The following is a 15829-nucleotide window of genomic DNA, read 5'->3' as shown; positions in this document are numbered from 1 at the left end:
ATATATGAATAGGTTGGCGACTCCATAATTTCGAGAAATGACCTAGTCAAATGGCCGGTAAGATCATCCGGCCTAAGGCCTCCAGATTATATGCTTTATGAATATGTCAAATCACGCCTACGCCAATCAACCAGCAACGCTCAAGGAGCTCGCAGCCGACATTCTCTGCAATATAGCCGAAATGCTTCGCCGGCAGATGGACAATTTTCGAAAAGGGATTGAGATATGAAAACGGAGCCGTAGCGACCATTTGGCCGAGAATTTAGTCAAATGGCAAATGACATATGTACAATTACCTTCGTAATATGAAAAGCGGAACGGAACAGTCATTGTGTTTACAGGAAAAGCTGAAGTGAGAGTCGAATTATAGCATTTATAGGGATTTGTGCCAAAGAATTCAAAATTAATTACATTGAGTGAGTTCAGGTATCATTTCATATGGTCAACTCTCATTGCTTGTCTGCAACTCCTGAATTATGATAAATTTGGTTAGGGATAATCACAAATGATTCTATATACAAACTAGGAATCAACTAAATAAATTTGGTGAAGTTGGTCCGTTAGCAAGCTTGACCTTTGAATAGCTTAGTAAAAGTACATTTTCAAAAACTCACGTTATGAAAGAAAAAGTTGAGACAGAACACATATGTATCTGTTTTAATGGTCTTTGACTTGAATTTCAAAGCAGAAATTTTAGTGTATTTAGTTAACCCAGAACGTCCAAAAATGGTTAAAAAATACAAACTCATTGACTGTTTTTGCGTCCAAAGCATGTCGAACTTATATGTATATTTTAACAAATATGCACTATATACGAGGCAGGTATATAAACGTTTATACAGATACAGATATATGTATATGTAAATAGCCGCTCACGAAGCATCCTTGCCGCTCAATCCTGCTCCCCGCATTGCGCTCGCTCTCAACATTTTACTGAGTCTCAATTAAAAGTAGTGTCTCTGAGTATCCGTTGCGTGTTCTCTCGTCTTCTCTGAAAGCTATCCTAGTAGAAATTCACCATAGTCTCTCTCGAAAGAGCACCTTTTTGTTACTGTTGTTATATGCATCACTTGGCTTTAGCTTGGTACCAACTCGCTGGACCACTGCATCATTCAGTCATCGTCGCGCTGTCAACACAACTGGTACATTCAACGGAAGGAATTATAACGGAAATATTTGATAACAACAACACCTGCTACAGTGGTGTGTGTGTGTGTAGGTGTCTTTAGTGCATTTCTGTGTGCTTTAGTGTTAGTGTCAGAGAAACTTTGCAGAAGCGCGCGAGAAAGCACATTTGCATGTGCAAATATACATATATATACGAATTTGTGTGTGTCTCTATATATATATGTAAGTATGTATATAGGGATATTTACATACAAATCGCTGTAGTAACTTTTTGGTGAATGCGTGCAATTTTTTGAATTTTTTTTATTAAATGATGACAGTTACAAAAAAAAAATAATAACAAAAACTACCGTTAGTGAAAGTGCTATTTTTGTAAATATATTTATTAAAAATATATGAAAATTTAAACAAAAATATAAAAGGTGTAAGTGTTAATGCTCAAAACAGATTTTTTTTTTTTTTTGAGAAATAAAAAAGAAAATAATAAAAAAAAGTTTCATGTGTAAAATTTGTGTCGCTCTTGGCTGTCAATCAATTTGCTGGAGTAGGTCGACAGCCGTCTCACCGGTGAGCTAAAGAGCAACTAATTACTTCTGACATGTTCGCATTTGCTGTGACATTTTCCAATGACAGCAAATGTTAGTGAAATTTCAACAACAATAACAAATTGATCAAACAACAAATATAACAAAAGCAAAGCACACGCGTATTTAATGTGTTGTCAAAATCGCAGTCGGTGAGCCACAAGCTGTCGCCTCCGATAATTTACAGTTAATTATGTGTTCTCGAAATCAAGTTCTTAAGTAACGGCTTCCAATGCAGTATTTGTGTAGAATAGCGCCTAAACGGTGATGAAACGGAAACGGAGTTTTTGAGTATTCCGACAACATGCATATAAAAACGTTAATAGCAAAACAGGTCAAAAGTAAACCGCTAATTGCAGGTGCTTGTATGTGTGTGTTACTTAATACTTGCGCTTGTGTATTTGTGAATTTATACGCGCAAAGTTAATTGGCGGCAAATGTTGATGTTGACGTTGACAGCAACGCAGTCATAACTCGGTCAGTCGGTCGTGACTGCGAAGTCACATGTTACGCATAATTAATGATAAAAACAAATATGGCAAACAAGCTAACACATATACATACATAAATAGAGAAACTAAAAACGTGTGTGCTCTCACTTGTGTACATATAATATTATTATTATCTGCCGGTAGCCGCAGGGCGTTCGAGCGACGTCACGTGGCTGGTTGAAAAAGAAAGCAGTAGTGCCTTTGAGTCAGCACTTACTGCTGAGCGTGCAAATATATTATTAAATATTGTTATGCTGTGAGCACTTATATACACACAGAAGTATGTTTGTCTGCTTTAGCTTTTGTTGTTATTCAATTGGTATTTGTTTTGCAGTTTTAATTGCGAATATTTAACGCATGAGTGATTGTTTTAAACCGATATAAAAATTGTCGTTGTGTACTCGTATACATACAATAAATTAAACAAAATGGAAAATGTGAAAATTTGTCAATTAACATGTCATGGGAGAAATGCGAAATCTATGTTATAAATTGTTGACAGACAATTTAAATGTTGAGCACTTAAGTGGAATCGGCATATGCTTTAAAACATCAATTACAAGAAGTGGAAAAGTGTAGTGGGATAGAGTGCTGCATAGTAGGTAATTTAACTAAAAAAAACAATAATAATTAAAATATTAGAGAATTAAATTATAACAAATAAATTGAAAATCGAAATAATTCAGTTAAAAGTAAGTTCAAGTTCGGCGAAGTAGATAAATAAATAAAATGAAATAAAATAAGACAAAATAAATAAAATACATTATATTGAAAAACACAATAAAACTTAATAAAGTACAAAGAAAATATTTACATGAAGCTTTATTAAAATACTTAAACTTAAAACTTTCGAAGTGCGCGATTTCAAAGATTGAATATAAAAGTTTATAAGCCTTACAGATGGAGCCGGGTTGTTACCCAACTTTTCGCACTTAGAGGCTTGCGTTTCATATTTCATGATTAGGGGAAAAAAAGATTGACCATCGTTTTCTTGTTTTTCAAAATATTCTTCACTACGATCTATAATCTGATTGAGGAATCTCCAATATATGTTCTCAAGTGGTTACTTGGGTTTCCTCGGGTAAGAAACAGCCAGTGTTTTCTTATATAAAAAATAAAATATTTTATTAGAATTTTTTTTATTAGAAATATACACTGAAATTTTTGGAAAAAGATATTTTAAACTCGGCCATTGCGACGCCATTTGCGGTGAACCCTCGGAAAAAATATGTGCCCGCACTGGCAGGACAATTCTGTACGGGATCATCTAAAGTGAAAAAGATGTGCTTTAGTTAAAACCTCAACATATAACTTGGACGTAGGAAAAAAACTGAAAAATACAAATTTTACAATAAAATGAAAATTTCAGTGAAAATTTCGCGATATTTTTCTTTAAAAGGTGTAATCGAAAGAAATCCTTCGACCAAAATGTCAAAGGCCTGTGTAAATCTTCATGTTAATTGGTTGAGTAGTTCTCGAGAATCTTGCCAACCGACTTCAAAAACAATGTTTAGAGAAAAACACGTTTCCTGAAAAACAACTGATTTTAGACGACCTTCACGAAATTCCTTCCTGAAGTGATCTAAGACCCCAGTTGAATTTATCATACCATGGATAAACACTGCTCCTTGATAGACCTTCATCGCCAAAAATGCAATCATGTTCATCGATGCTCTCTTGTACATCGCAAGTTGTAAAAAATAATCACGCGAAAATATTCCGAGATGAATATTCTCAATTACTATAAGTAACACAAATAGCTACTCTTATGTCAAAACCTTCTGCCTAACATCAAAAATGTCCGATTTTACGATAATGTGTTTATTGCCAGGATGCAACACTAGAGTTGCCGAATCTCGAAACAAAAAGGGCAAATTTATATTTGTACTATATGGGAAAAGTACTGCAAAAGTCCCTGTAAAATTATAGTCAGCTGTATTTCATTTGACATTTATATCATAAAATTGGCATATAGTTCAAAAAGCGCATGGGGTAAATGAAATCCTCGGCGAGCTTAGTCAACCTTTGTGTTGTATGTTTAGTGAACACAATTGTATAGTCAATTATTTATTCATTTAAAAATTACCGCAAATGATGGTGCAGAAATTCTACAAATAATTTTTTTTTTGCGAATAATGCTTTTTAAGACTAACTCCATCAATGTTGAAGCTACGGTTAGAACTCAGTGAGCACTACTAGACAATTTATGTACCAAGTTACGCAAAGGGTGAGCAATATACTGCAGTGGTCAAAAAAGAGTAAGACTTTGTAATAAATTTCACACGAAAACCCATTGTTCAAAATATTTTTTTCTAGGTTGGTTTGACTATCAGTGATATCTGTACCAAATATCTCATCAAAATAATCATTACTGTTTAGTATACGCCTGCGTTGAACAAAGAAATTCAAATAAATTTTGTGTGTGGAGTGAAATTTATAGTGACACTAAAATGTTGGAAAAGGTCTTTGGTGATAATCGCGAGCAAGGGTTTTTGCTGGATACAAATTATCCAAAAAGAGACGAGAACGCGTTAACGACGCACCGCTTCCAGGACGACCATCAACTGATGACCAACACGGCACTAAAATAAAGGAATTCTTGCTTGAGAATCGACGATTAACAGTTAAAGACCTTACGGGCATCCTTGAAATATCGGAAGAATCAGTGAAAACTAATTTCAAAAATCATTTGTGCCTAAGAAAATGAAAGGATGATTGGTTCCAAAATCACTCAATTTTTTCGAAAAATTGGCGCGTTAACTTATGTGAAACAATGCTCTGCGACTACCACGATGTCACGGAATATATTGTTACTGACGACAAATCGATCGATATCAATATTTAAAGTTATGTTTAGAATTTCTTACAATTATCGAGGTGTGGTGCACTTCGAACTACTTTCGACCAACCAAACTGTCAACAAGGATTACTATTTGAGTGTTATTCGTCGTTTACGAGAAATTATTTGTAAAAAAATACTGCAATTATGGCCCGACAATTTGTAGTTTTTGCACCACGATACTGCACCGTCGCATACTGCATTGATTCTTTGTGAGCCTTTCGCCAAATTTTCAATCAATATCGTGCCGCAACAACCGCATTCGTCCGATTTAGTCTTTTTGATTTCTAGCTATTCAGCAAACTCAAACTAGCGTTCTGGGGAAACCGTTTTAAGTCTATTGGAGACATTAAGCGAGGATCGCTACACGATTCTGGAAATTGTCTTTAACATCTGTTTCGAGGACTGGAAATAACGTTGGCACAAATGTGTTGAGCCAAGAGGGATTACTTTGAGGGAAACCAAGATTTTTAGTAAATTAAGATTTTATATTAATGAAGAAAGCCTTGCTATTTTTTGCTCATAGTAGTTAGTATGTAGAATCCATATTTTAAGTTATACTGAGTTACATCACTTGTCGTCTAAAATATACAGTTTTTCATACAGTTTGAATAAATATCCCAATTTTGAACAAATATCAATACATGAAGTACGGGACTCTCACCATAATTTCTTTCAGTGACTGATACATGTATGGAAAAAAATCAAATAAACTATTGTATATCAATGGAGATCATAATACTTATTCTGTGTCTAGCGAATAGGGCCAGTTTTGTATGATGCCACTTTATTAAATTATATAATTAAATAAAATTGTAAAGATATATAATATACTGAAAGAACCATTAATTTATTAATCTGCGTCCGTATAATAAACGTAACAAACAGTGGATTTACCAAAAATACATAGAATCAAAATATCCTAAATGTGTTTAAAAATTTTCTAGAATTTTAACCTTGAAAACAGCGCAAATTGCACAAATGTATCAAATTCCCAAATTCCATACATAAATATCAATTGAATAATGCCAAACATGTGATTACTTAAATCAGATCTTCGATTAACAGTAATAATCTGCGAATAATGTGTGGCACGTGATTTGAAGGCAAAAGCAAGAAATGTGCGAAATAAAAGCGATGCTTCACGTAAGAAAGTGTTTGCTCCGGAGTGATATTATTACTTAAAACAACTATATTCCGGCGGAGAGTCAATTTCAGTGCAAAAACGTGCAATTAAATTTGTCAATGGATATATTTCAACAAAACCTAAAGTGTTAAATATGTTCGAGAAGAGTGCATACTAAGGATACATAGTTGTAAATTTTCAAAGAAGCTGAAGTGAAAAAGATAACTAATTATATTAAAGTATAGAAATAAAGTATAGAATGAAATAATACCACATCAGCGCTTATTTAGTCATAAATAAAAATACATACATTAAATTGACTGTTTGTAACCACACCAAATAAATGGTTTCGTAAATATGTAAGTATATAAGGTTTCAATGCAGCAATCAAATATGTGAAAGGATATAAATTTTATATTACATATAGTATGTGTATTCTCTTGGAAATGTTTGAATATAAATATCTGTTTGTTTGAGTAAGATTTATGATTGCAATGAATTTAGTATGAAAAATGTTTATTAAAAATATAACTGACAATACTACTATAATATGAAATATTAGTATAGATCTGCAGTTAGGTAAGTCTGGTAGGCTAATGAGCTAAGCAAACACTAGTTTTGGTTCTTTGTAATACAAAGCGTGCCCTGCTTTTGACATCTCCTGCAATTTTCTCGATCTGCCTAACCACCAGAAGATGATCAGTGATTATTAAGATCATGTTCCTACAGTCCCTTCTATCTAAAGCCACTATAAACTTTATATATTTCCGGTATACCATTTTACATATGACTTTTGCAGTTTTGCACCCAGATAGAACGTTCCAATATCTTGTGATTTTCCTTACCATACTCTGGTATAAATCGTTGCATAGATACAGTGATTTTTGAAGGTTGATTATGTTTTCAAGGCAATCTAGTCCACTATAACATAGCCCTGAAGCCTTTGTGACCCGTCACCCAGTTGAAGTGAAGCCGTTTGCTTCTGGCGACACTCCACTGCTGCCCTACTTTCCAAGATACTTTTGGTCGATGTGCGAAGAAATTAATTAACCTTTGATCAATTAAAAATTTTATTTACTACATTATTTCTTAAAAATAAAATCAATATGAAACTGGAATGCAACTTTTCGGCTGTTATCAACGTTGTAAACTTATCTGTGTTTATTGATACAATAGCGATCAGTTGACGAATTTTAGTCCTTAGAAAAACTGCAAAGGGAAGAACACAACAAAGCTGATCGTTAATCGAGTTGGCGGCTGTGCGAAGTAAAAACTGGTTTGTCCATTATAATTGTGATATGCTACATTAGTTTGGTTGGGTGAGAAGACCTTAAAGAGTCAATTATATTGGAGCAATTAAAGACAGATTGTAAAAATACAATTGAAGTCAATTGCTGTATAGTCGTAACGAATAGTTGATTTTCAATCCATTCAGACTTTATATTCACAGAGTTCATATCCCATTGTCTAAGCCAAATGTACATTTTAAAATATTAATGCTTGCAGACATATTCTATTCAACGGGTATATACATACATATATATTTTTTTTTTCACATTTGAATAAAATTAAGCTTAATCGTTGCACAAAATTTTCTTACGAAAATCGAAATCGGTGATTAACTCCCTTTGGACCCATTCAGTTAGTAAACTGAGTACAGGTCAAGTTATAGCTGTCAAAAAGACCAACTCTGAAAAAAGTACTGCCTCATTGAAAACCATACCACTTTGGGCAAAAAATAGTAACACTTTTTAATTTCACTCTCTAACAAGTAAAAGTAATATCGTGAACAAAAAAATTTGGGAATTTTTTCTAGGGCAATTAGGCTCCATAAACCTCAAAAATATCATCATATGACTTTTTTTAGTTTTTTTGTGCTCGCAGGTCAAAATAATCTGAAGCCCGTCTCAGGGCAGTCTTGGCGGTTTAGATCAAAATAAAGAAATAGGTGTGGTCTCAATTGTCTTCTTGTGCAGATCGTGTCTTTGCGTGGATATGGTAACGACCCATAAGTCCATCGATTAAGTCTACTTCTTTATATTCCCGTATAATTTGGGCGCAATCTACTTCAATATGCTGCTTTTGTTTTCCATCGTAACGTGCAACTTTGGCCGATTGCTCATTTTCATTTTCTCTTTTAAATGGCGGAAAGCCAACGTAAGTTGATACCAATCGGACTGTCTTGTTGTCTTTCCACAAAACCATGTTAATATCGACACTATATACAGCACCCACATATTCAATTGAGTAGCCTCTTTCTTCGTTCTTTACTTCCTTATCCAGCGGAAGCTTGCATTTTGGTATTCGGTTCGCTCGTATCGTGCCCAAGCTGTAGATGCCTCTTGCTCATAAATATACCAACTCAGGTAACGATGTATAGAAATTTTCGAAGTAGAGAATTCGATGAGCAAAATCAGGTATTGTTTGTGATAGTCGTAGAACGACATTTGCAGTACTCCTAAGATCCGGCTGGCCTAGTGAAATGATGTTATCGCCAGTGCCGTTATAGATTTCAAAGCGATACGCAAATCCAGTGGAGTCACACAATTTTATTTCCCACTACTGTGGCTTATTTGGCGTATGTTGCTGAAGCTGATGTTCTAATTTTGTGCTGCACATTTGCTCATCGACGTTAAGGCGAGAAGGCTTTGGAACAGAATCGAACCGTTTGTCGAGTTCATCTTACAATTTTCGGATTCGAAACAGTACATCAAATCCCGGTTCACCAGTTTCAATCCTCTCGCTTACACTTCTAAAAGACAAATATCTTTTTACCGTCAAAAACTCTTTTACAGTCATGGTTTGGCATTTTACCCCAATAGCACTCCAAGTTCGGATAACGGTGATCGATTTTCAGAAAAAGCTGCTCGATTTGTTTCTTACACAGTCAATAGAACTAGTTCTTTTGTAAAAAAATAGCAGAACATTTCCATGGGTGTGTCAAGTTTTGTGATACGCGACGGTAAGCGTAAGTTGCCGCGGAAAACCACTTCATACACATGCAAATGCATATTTTTGTTTCGCTAAATAATCTTTAAAAAATCATTTGCACTTTTCGAGATACTTTCAATACTTATAAAACTAATGTTACCAACTGAGGCAATCAAGTACAAATTTTGAATGAAAAACATATACCTGAACCTGTAAAACCACCAGAAGAAATACTAATATGAAGATCGGGGTCTTTTTTTTTTGCTTTGAAATGTATTGCTGTCAATGACCCTTGCTACGGTAGAGGAAGATGCTTAAAATATTTCAGTAAGCGTTGATGATCCTACAGGTATATCATCAATTGAACTTATATTCAAAGACATATGGAGATTTTCAGTTGCTTTATTCATTCTTCATATACACAGGAGAATTACGTTTTTTCTATCTGTTAAGTCTCTTACATATGTGAATAAAAAATGTCACGTGGTATCATGGTGATATGACTGAAATATTTTTTTAGCCGAAATTCGCACAACAGTGATTGTCTTATTGGTAATTGAATTTTTGACACCTTACCGCTTGAAATATACCACAGGTGATATATGCAAATGCGCTCGAAATAGATATACAGGGTATTTTTCAGCTGCTGAAAATTAAAATTGAGGACGTAAGCATGTCCAAAGGTATGCATATGTTAAGCAAGCTAAGGATACAATTTAGTATGTCCTTTGTTTGTCCTCGCAAAGAAAAATACACGAAAAATAAAAACATGAGTTGCGCTTAAGGTGAAGAGGGGAATCAAGCTTTGCACGTGGCTTTGCAATCAATTTTATGTGTACAGAAATACATGTTCACGCTTACCCATATGCATGACTGTGTGCGGACATCGCTCATATGCGTGAGCATGTGTACATTTTATGTGAATTTGGTGAAAAATGCCTTTGTATGCTTTCAGTTCAGTTATCGTTTATATGCAAAACAGCGTTTACAACTGAAAAGAAAGCACACCTTTATTCTGCCCCCATCGTTGCAGCGATATAGCCAGGCCTTGTGCCTAGCGTGGCAGTTAGGCGATTTTAAAGTGTGGCGGGCAAGTTCCAAATAGTAGGATGCCTTTTATGTGTTTTTGTTGTAAGGAATATGTTTTTTATGTTGTTGCGTCCCTGTGTTCCGTTTGCTGAGCTTTGTTGATATTTTTGTTTTTCAACACAATGAGCTTCTTTGGCAGGTAATCACTGAGGAGAACTGAGTTCAGTGTAGTTGTGTGAATGCGTGTGCCTAAAAGTGTGTGTGAACTGCAATAACGATATGTGCATGTACTCGCATGCGGTCAATAGGGTTATAGAGTACGCCTTTTATGGTTTATTTGGCACATTACTTTCATAGTCTATTTTATTTGTACCCTTTTACCCAAAACTCGCTCACACATACTTGTATTTGCATACCTAAAACCTTAAGCTTTTGGATATGGTTTCTAGCCATCGCTTTTACAAGTTTCTTCATGAGCTTTTAAGATATCGATACGAAATTTAACATAAAGGTGAATTTTGATATACTATTGATCATTTGTCTGAATCGGCTATATCAGCCAACTTTAACATCCATATGTACATCTCCCATACAACCGATTATTCAGGAACATTTCAGAAAAATATTTCAAAAACTTATGGACAATGTCATTTGTAACAAACAAACAAATGGACAGACCGACAGGCGAACTTAACTAAATTTACGCAGCTCATCATGGTGATCATTCATGAATATTTTTTAAGCTCTCCACATTTCTTCGAGGTGCAAAAAACTTCGTTGGAAAATGTAATATGCCGGGTGGATGCTCTGTCACGACTTTTTTTGCAAGAACGAATTCGATGAACCCTAATTTCGAGTACTTGCGTATATCTTTCCATGATGAATTGTAAACATTACTGAATACTATAAAAAACAAGTAGGGAATAGCTAAGTTCGGGTAGAACTATTTCACACTATTGCAACTTGCAAGGGTTAAAGCCAAGAAAAAACTTTCTTGTTAGTTATATTGGCGCAAGTTTTCACCCGGTTTTATTCAATTAATATTTTTGGTATAATGAAACTACAGGTACTGGTATCCAGATATTCCTTACCTAGGGGTTTAAATAGTTTTGTTTGAATTGCGCAATTTTTAGTCATAAGGTGACATACCCTTAAGGCATTATTGGTTATCCCGTTATATTAACTGCTTCTTGATTTTAATACAGGAAAGTGAAAGTTTCAAATGAAATTTAAAATTTTGTTTTATGGGAAGTAGCGTGACTGTGGATGAGGGTTTAGCTTTGTGCAGAAGTTTACGCAAGTGAGGAAAGTCTTCTGAGCGTCATTCACTTTGGAGTGGTCAGAAATGATCTATTACATAACGCTTAAGCACCTCATGAATTCAGATTTCGACCACGTATACTCTGTGTAGCCAAAAACCATCGATTTGAAGGAGAGCTAAAGTGAGATGGCAAAACATCCTTCCCCAGAATTGACCGCTGGGCTTGAGAAGAAGAAAACTGCCTCGAACGAGAGATCCCTTTTCGATGACGACCACTGTAAACGTATTAGGAATTACGATTTAAGAGTATGCACCTGGAATGTCCGGTCCCTTAATTAAGAAAGTGCCCAGCTGGTTGGTGTCCTTGTAAGAGTAAATGCTGATATTACCGAGTCAAAGCAGTGCAATGGACGGGAAAAGGATTCAGATGAGTAGGCCCTTGTGGCATGTTCTGCACTGACCACACAAAGGATCGCAAATTCGGTTTAGGATTCGTGGTGGGAGAGAGACTCCGCCACTGAATGGTGAAGGTCTAGTCACAATTTGCACAAAGCGATGTTCTTCAGCATATCGCTAATTTGCGCCCACGCTCCGACGAAAGATGAATTCTATGAGCGCTTGGAGGGCTCCTATGAGAGCTGCTTCCGCTATGATGTCAAAATCGTACTTGGTAAATTTAGCGCCAGGGTGGTCGAAGAAAATGTCTTTCAATTCCTACTACAGCCGGTTCCACGCACGAAAATTGACTCGGGGCTGTTTTTGGCAATCTAACCCCGTTTGGATCGGTAAGTGTTAAAGAAAATATCTTTGGCACAATGGTCGGTGAATTGAACCTCCATGATATAACATCCCCAAGTAGATTGATGCTGATCGACTTCACTGGTTACCTATAATACCAGGTTCCAGCATAGAAAAATTCATCAAATTACCTAGTTGTCTCCGGAGCAAAAACTCACCAACCAGATCGATCATTTTACGATAAATGGAAGACATGTCAAGAGCGAACACTTTGAGGTCCTAACATCGAATCGGACCGCTATCTGGTTGCAGCCAAGATACACACCCGCCTCTGTCCAGCCAAAAACCCACATTAGCAAACACAAGGAAGATCCGACGTCGAATAGCTGCAATCACAACAGACAGCCGAACGATTTTCTATTCGGTTTGCACTCCTGCTATCTGAGAACACTCGTCAGCAACTCGGTATAATGGAACGGTGGGACGGCATTTCAAACTCCTTACGTACAGCTGAAAATGAAACCATTGGTTTTCGGAAAATGCAAAGGAATAGCTGGGACGATGAGGAGTGTCGTGTCTCAGCGGAGAGAAAACAGACTGTATACCTCGAAACGTTTCGATCAAACACAACACGTCCGGGAGGAAATAGATACCGCGAGTTGAAGAAGGAAGTGAGACGCATTTGCATACAGAAAAAGAAAGAAGCCGAAATGCGTGAGTATGAAGAGCTTGATAAGCTGGACGACAGGCGTAATGCTCGAAAATTCTACAAAAATGCGGCGGCTAAAAGAAGGTTTCAAGACCGGAGCATACTCTTGTAGTACCCCCGTGACCGATGCGCAGAGCATACTAAAATTATGGAGAACATTTCTTCAGCCTACTGAATGGAAGTGAATCGTACTCGCGATTTGACTCTCACGTCCCTGTTAGTCATAACACTAACAGAATAACTCTTGCCAACAGGTGCTACTTCGTACTGAGTGAGCAATTGAGAAGTAAAATACACTCTCGACGACCAAAGATCAAACTCTGCAAGTTACTTATCACCCTTTTCCTGCTATATGTTGCAGAGGTATGGACGATGACATCATCTTATGAGCTGGCGTTACATGTTTTCGAGAGAAAGATTTTGGGGAAGATTGATGAACCTTAGCGGATTGACAATGGCGAGTACCGCAGTCGTTGAAACGATGAGCTATACGAGATATACGACGACATTAAATAGTTTATTGAATTAAGAGCGGTTACGCTGGCTAGGTCATGTCGTCCGTATGTATGAAAACAATCGAGATCGGAGATTATTTGACACAGTTTCCGCCGGGGGAAGCAGACGAACAGGAAAACCTCCGCTCCGTTTTTAAGACCAGGTTGAAAATGAGCAGGCTACAATTGGAATCTCCAATTGGCGCCAAATAGCGAAAAGGAAGACTAGCGCGCTGTTGTAAACTAAGCTATAACGCGCGTAATCAGTGTCTACCCAATAAAAAAGAAGTTTGTAACACCCCAAGGATATGTTCGGACTCTGCAAAACCAAATATATATAATGTCACGTCCGTATGTCAGTCTGGATATATTTAAGCAGAAGGGATTAGTTCTTACAGTTTGAGAAAACGATCTGAAGTTTTGCATACGTTATTTTTGTACCAAGGTCCCAAGTTGTTGGAACCGCCACTATCGTTCAATTACGAGGTTTGACAATTAAGTAATGAGACTGATTTTATTGCCGCGCTTGTGGTCAACCTGTGACCTTGAAATTTCCTTTCAGTTTTTCCGGCATCCCTTCCCTCTCCATTGATATATGTACCATCGCTCTAGCTTGTTTAGTTCGTCTGCTGCGTCAAGTTGAGTAGACGTGTGTTTGTAGTGCTCGTCACGAAAATGGAAAAACGAAAGCAAAAGCAGCATCAAATGACCGTCGCAGAAGACTGTTTAGAACAAGTGGAAAACGATCCCACGCTGCTTGATCGAGTTATTGCAAGCGATGAGAGCTGGTTTTTCCAATACGACCCGGAAACCAAACGCCAAAGCTAACAATGGTTGTCTTCGCGCCGCCCCCGCCCGAAAAAAGCTCGCATGAGCAAGTCGAAGGTGAAAACGATGATTATTGCCATTTTATAGCCGTGAAATTGTCCACAAAGAATTCGTTCCACCGGGGAAAACTGTGAATCAAGTCTACTATTGCCAAGTACTCGAAAGATTGCGAAAACGAGTCAACAGGGTGCGCCCAGACATCGCTCGTAAATGGATCCTTCATCACGACAACGCATCGCGCCACACCGCCATCAGCGTGTTCCAGTATTTGGCCGCTAAAGGGATCGCCGTGTTACAACAGCCGCCTTATTCGCCCAACATGTCACCCTGTGACTTTTTTTGTTTCCTAAAACAAAATCGGTGGTCAAAGGAACCCATGTTGTGTCGATTACGGACATCCGGGCGGCCGTGGCGAGGGTACTCGCGGACATCCCAGTCGAAGCGTTTCAGAAATGTTACGAAGCATGGAAAACGCGCTGGAATCGCTGAATAGGTGCCTAAAGGGATTACTTTGAAGGGGATGCCAGAGATGTAGAATAATTTTCAAATATATGGTTTTTACGGAATCAGTCTCATTATTTAATTATTATACCTCGTATATTTGCCTTAGGCAATACTGAAATCTATGAAAAAATCGTTATGATCAAATCGCTATGGTATATAGCTTTCACATAAACTGACCGATAGAACCCAAGCACTTGTATTAATATATCTTCACGAAATTTGGCACAGATTATTATGCATCCCTGCAGCCTCCGAAAAAACTGCAATAATCGGAACACTATAGCACATTGGTGCTATATTAGCTGACCGATCAAAATCTAGATAAAAACATTTTTATAAGGGTAACGGGTTTTATTGTTTATGAAAATTTACTATAAGATTACGGTAGGTGGGGCTGTGTAAAATGTATGTCATGTTTTGTAGTTTCCAAAGGATTCTCAGGTGCTGATTATAATAAAAAATTAATAAGTTTCAAAATGTTTGATTTAAAATTTCAATTATTTTTGAAGTATGATAATTCAAACTTGTTCTGTTTAGTGGAAATTTCTAACGAACTCAAAAGATGATCATATTTTAGCCTTATGCACGAATTTTAGTTCAAATGTTCTGCGGCAACATACCTTCCACAAGAGTGCCACAAATCACCGAAATAATGACAAAAGCACATAAGTGTGCTTTGTAATCCTAACACACATGTAACACCTTTGGTTTTACAACCCTTACATTATTTTGCTTTTAATGCATTAATAAAGACATGAGAGATTATAACTGGTATTAAATACATTTTACATTAGGAAGGACGTTTACTGGTCGCTTGAGTGAATTAGAGGAGAGACCTGTACCTTTAGTCAAGAAGAATCTTTCTTCGTAATGTGTGGCCTTTAGCTTTGTCCCAATCAACTTTTTAGATATATGTATGTATGTATGTGTGTTTGGAGTGTAATTATGTAGGTGTTTCTGTATTTGGTTGTATAATATTTTACCTCATCTAAAATGGCGGTTCGCTATCCACAGCTCATTACACATATTTAATGAAACGCGACCTTTTTGACATCACACTAAAATATTTACTCTTCTCTCTGGTTTTCCTCACCTTTATTTGCAGTCTTTACGCGTCCTTTTAACTAATAAATCGTGTCTTCCGTGGATCCACCAAAAGCTGTTCGT

General features: G+C 36.6%; 1 long non-coding RNA gene across 1 annotated transcript; it reads left to right on the top strand.

Annotated features, from left to right (window-relative positions):
• The first annotated feature begins 1129 nt into the window (after positions 1-1129).
• LOC125776015 (uncharacterized) lies at positions 1130-15827 on the top strand. Its single transcript, XR_007421455.1, has 3 exons — positions 1130-1211; positions 5990-6527; positions 15768-15827. It is a non-coding gene; the product is annotated as an uncharacterized LOC125776015 (long non-coding RNA).
• The last annotated feature ends 2 nt before the right edge of the window (positions 15828-15829 follow it).

The sequence above is a fragment of the Bactrocera dorsalis genome, chromosome 1, assembly GCF_023373825.1.
Source record: "Bactrocera dorsalis isolate Fly_Bdor chromosome 1, ASM2337382v1, whole genome shotgun sequence".
Lineage (NCBI taxonomy): Eukaryota > Metazoa > Arthropoda > Insecta > Diptera > Tephritidae > Bactrocera > Bactrocera dorsalis.
Note: the sequence above shows the minus strand (reverse complement) of the source record. Positions and strands in the feature narration are given on the sequence as shown.